Raw genomic sequence first — 4234 nt, forward strand, 5'->3', positions numbered from 1 at the left:
CTTCCTCTATCCATTTATCAAAATTTGTATACACTGTGTATAGGATGTGATGGCCCCAAAGGACACTTTGCTCCAAGGATCTGGTGAATATAAGGTGAGCCAAACCGGTCCCCAGGTATGTCCCTCAGGTGAGCCAGACTGGTCCACTCTTACTGTCTCCCCCTCCACTGCAGTGGTCTAAGGTCTGTACGTTCTATACACTGTGTATAGGATGTGCTGGCCCCAAAGGACATACCATCGCTGCAGCAGAGAAGACAAGTGGAAGAGGACCCATCAAAGAGCAAGCCGGCTCTGAGGATCAGGTGAGAATAACTTTGTTATCTTTGAACCTAGACAAAAATTGAGCACTTAACCCTTGCAGTGTGGCCGTAGCCCCACTGCAAGGATTAGGAAATGGTTTCCCTGTAGTTCTGCTTTAACATTTCAATAATGAGAGGTTCATGTGCAGAACACATGAATTTGCAGTTAAAATAAAAATGATTTTATATAAATCAGTAAGCATGAAGGATGAGGAACTACTTGCATCAGAAAATTCCAATTTATTTGCCAGATGGAAGACATGTCGCAGACGTTCTTAGTTGTCATACCTGCACTACAACCCTGTCTATGTTATAACCTCAAATAGCGACAGCTGCCTTATTATCCAGATGATGATGCTTTCTGCTGTGCCTTTCAGACAGTTTATACACGGCTTTCCGGGCTGATCACTTGTAAATTAAGAAGAGAATCAACCTGCTAAGCTGACAGATAGCAAATATTAATAGTGACACAGGTTCATGAACTGTCAGAGAGTAAAGCCGTTACAAGTTATATATTTTTTCATTGCTTGCTTCATAATAATGTTCTACTGCCTAAATGTCCTTCAACATTTCTTAGTTTGTTAAAAATTTTATAGAAATATGTGATGTAACCTAGTCCAAGAATCCCTGTATCATGTGCAGAGTGTTGTCTAATATGTCACATGAAAAGAAATATACAAATGTTTCATGCAATATTGTGCATCAAGTCAATGCATACATAATTTACTCTATTTTGATTCAAATTCTGCATGAGTACAACTTAAAGCTACTACCAAGGACATAAAAAATGACTAAGTAATGCTGTTATCTATCCGCTAAAACGTATTACATTTTTTGTTAAATGTAGGCAGCGTAATTACCTAAATTAGCTCTGACATCAGCCTTGATAAGGGAGTCTTAGACTGATAAACAAAGGTCTACGTTGGATAGGTCAAAACTGATAAAAAATCAACATTTTATTAAGTCACCTGAGCAGAAGAGTCCCCAGGCCTCTTCTAATAATTATGCACACGCGTGACGTCATCACACACGCGCGTAATGACATCATGCGCACTTAACTGCTGACAGCCATCTTGGTGATAGACGCTGGCAAAGAGAGGAGGGGACAATCATCCAGCTGTCTGACTTTTCAGAGTGGGTGACATCAAAATGACTGCCAGTCAAATTTGTTTCCAAATTCTCAATCAACCACTTTCAGCGCTAAACATCAATGGAGGAGTCCTTGTATTTATCCAAACAGATAGGCAGGCCACATGTAAAATGGCAAATGTCTGCAGTATAACAAACAAAACATAACAGGGCACTCTCTCCTCATGAACTATATTTATTAAAAGATAAGATGTATATACAGGTGGGTACTCACAATCTGTAGCAGGTAGAACAGCATACATCATAAAATATATACCTTGATGGGTCCAGTTAAGGTGTTTCCTGTGCCATGCCCCCTTAATAAGAGCCATCTTTAGAGGAAATGCATTAGCTTGATTGTTTGCATTGCATTGTGATCTAATTAGCTAGGGTCACCCCATAATGCTTGGATGGGGGAACCTCACTTAGCAGGCTTGTGAAGCAACGGAAACCTCAACACCTGCAGCAGTAATCACACAGAATAATAAATTATGCAGTATTTATTTGATGATATATTTTCCTGCAATAGCAAAAAATGAACAGCAATGTTTTATATTTTTGAATTTCTAATTGTATTGAAACAATGTATGTTAAGAAGAAATGTTACATCTGGGATCACTGACGTACCTCCACATATAGCAGACCTCTCCCTAACGTTTTGGTAAGCACTCACTCACACTCACTCACTTATCACATCACCTGAGGTTATTGAGCGGGGTGGGGTTGTCTGCTGCTGTTGGTCATTCAGAGGGTTGGGGTTGGTAGATGCTGCTGGTTGTCAGGAAAGGGGGGGGGGGGCGGCTGTGTGTGCTTCTGCAGAGGCGTGTTCAGTTCCTTAGCCAATCGCTGAATAGCTGTTCTGCAGCACTTCAGTTGTCAGTATTAGCTTCACTGAACACTTTGGTTGCACAGTGCTAAGCAAAATGGCGGAGGATAATATTTTTGACTAATAAATACAATTTTCCAACGTATTTTTGGTGCTTGTCCACCAAAACATTAAATTGTATGTTCCCACTGGTTTCCTCCATCGGGGTTCAGGCACCTTTCTCCTTGTACTTGTACCCCTACCAATTCACTAAAGGATTAAATAAAACATTTTAAAAAGGCCAGACCTTTGAAAAATAATGTTTTATTTTTTTTTAAACTCAGAACAAAGTCCTTTTTTAAAAAAATCCCAAAAATTGAACGACGTAATTCAGGGTCAATCACGACGTCCAGCATTGTCCACGACGACAACGACTCGGCAAAATAGTAAAATAAAAATAATAAATAAATATTTATTTTTTAAAACAGACACCCAACGACCTGTCCGCATGTGACAAACTCCCCCCGCAGAATGACATTCTGACAGATGCCTGCAAAATATAAACAATTGGGTGGAGTTAGCAGTTACATTAACGCTAGCTGCTCCCAAATGTTTACATTTGTTCGATACCTGACAGTCTGCCCGCAGGTCCCGGACAAATCAAAACAAATGGGCGGAGCCAGGCGTGATATCATTTAATGAAAGCCCAGTGTCCTCAAATAACCTGAGGATGCTGGTCTGTCATTGAAGGACAACAACTGGGCGGAGCGAGCCGTGACATCACGGCTCTGTCCAGCTGTTGTCTTTTGCAGGTTGAATGATTGGATTTGCCAGACCTTTCTCCACGCTTCAGCTGTCACTACGGCTCACTACGGCTCAGGCTGTCACTACGACATATGCCTTCGGTTGCTGTACGGGCTATTGTGAATAGCACGTACAGCATCCCTTCGGTTCAACTGAACCGAAGGGCTTTGGTGGCCAAAGACAGCCGAAGGATCAGCCAAAGCTGATATATATTTTATTATATATTATTATATAATTATGTATAATTATGTAATATTAGGATCATTATTTGCAGCCCCTCCAGTTTTCACTGGTTACTGGTGAGCCACCTATATGTAGTGATTTGACCACTACTGGTTTTCAATTTAGAAAACATTTTATGTTGGTGGTCTTCTGTAGCATGTCATTCTATTATGTATTATTATATAATTATGTAATATTAGGAATGTTATTTGCAGCCCATTGAGTTGTCAGTGGTTACAGGTGAGCCCCCTGTATGTCGTGATTTGACTGCTATTGGTTTTCAGCTTGTAAATCATTTTATGTTGGTGGTCTCGACTGCTTCAAATGTTGCCAAGTGATCTTTGGCATGCAAAAGAATGACAGTTGCTGGTTTAGAGGATCAAATAAGTTGTCTGTGACTGCAACAGGATGTGAGTTACCAGAGTGAAATGAGAACACACAGGGCTATTGGAAAGTTAGTATGTTAGGGCTCCCATATCAGAAATGTTGTATCAGAGGCAGAGGAAAGCAAATTATATCTACAAGAACACAAGCTTTTAGGTGCACTCAGCTAAAATAGATCCAATTTAAGATGCAGTAGTGATGTGCCCACCATGTTTTGGAGGTGTTTACTCAGCAGTTGAGCGTTTTTTATAGATAAAGCTTCTTTTCTTTTTCATAGGTCATTGTAGTTTGTAATAAAAGCACCACAAATGCATATCAAATGTTGTGTAAAGTGTGTTAAAAAGTACAATAGCATTGCTTTTTCACTGACAATAAAGAAGAAAGTGCAGATGGAACCTACCTAAATAGCGCAGGCAGGCAATGTTTAGAGAAATGCTACAAAATCGTATTAGATTCAATTTCAACTGCTGAATCAAAAACTCCTGCTTGTACGCTGGGAGGAAAATTATATTCTGATTGTTCATTGTCGTAAATGGAAGTACAGAACAATACTGCTTTGTCCTAATTTAGCTAAATATTAAGGCTACACTAA

Source organism: Nanorana parkeri, unplaced genomic scaffold (assembly GCF_000935625.1).
Source record: "Nanorana parkeri isolate BGI_ZX_2015 unplaced genomic scaffold, ASM93562v1 scaffold700, whole genome shotgun sequence".
Taxonomy (NCBI): domain Eukaryota; kingdom Metazoa; phylum Chordata; class Amphibia; order Anura; family Dicroglossidae; genus Nanorana; species Nanorana parkeri.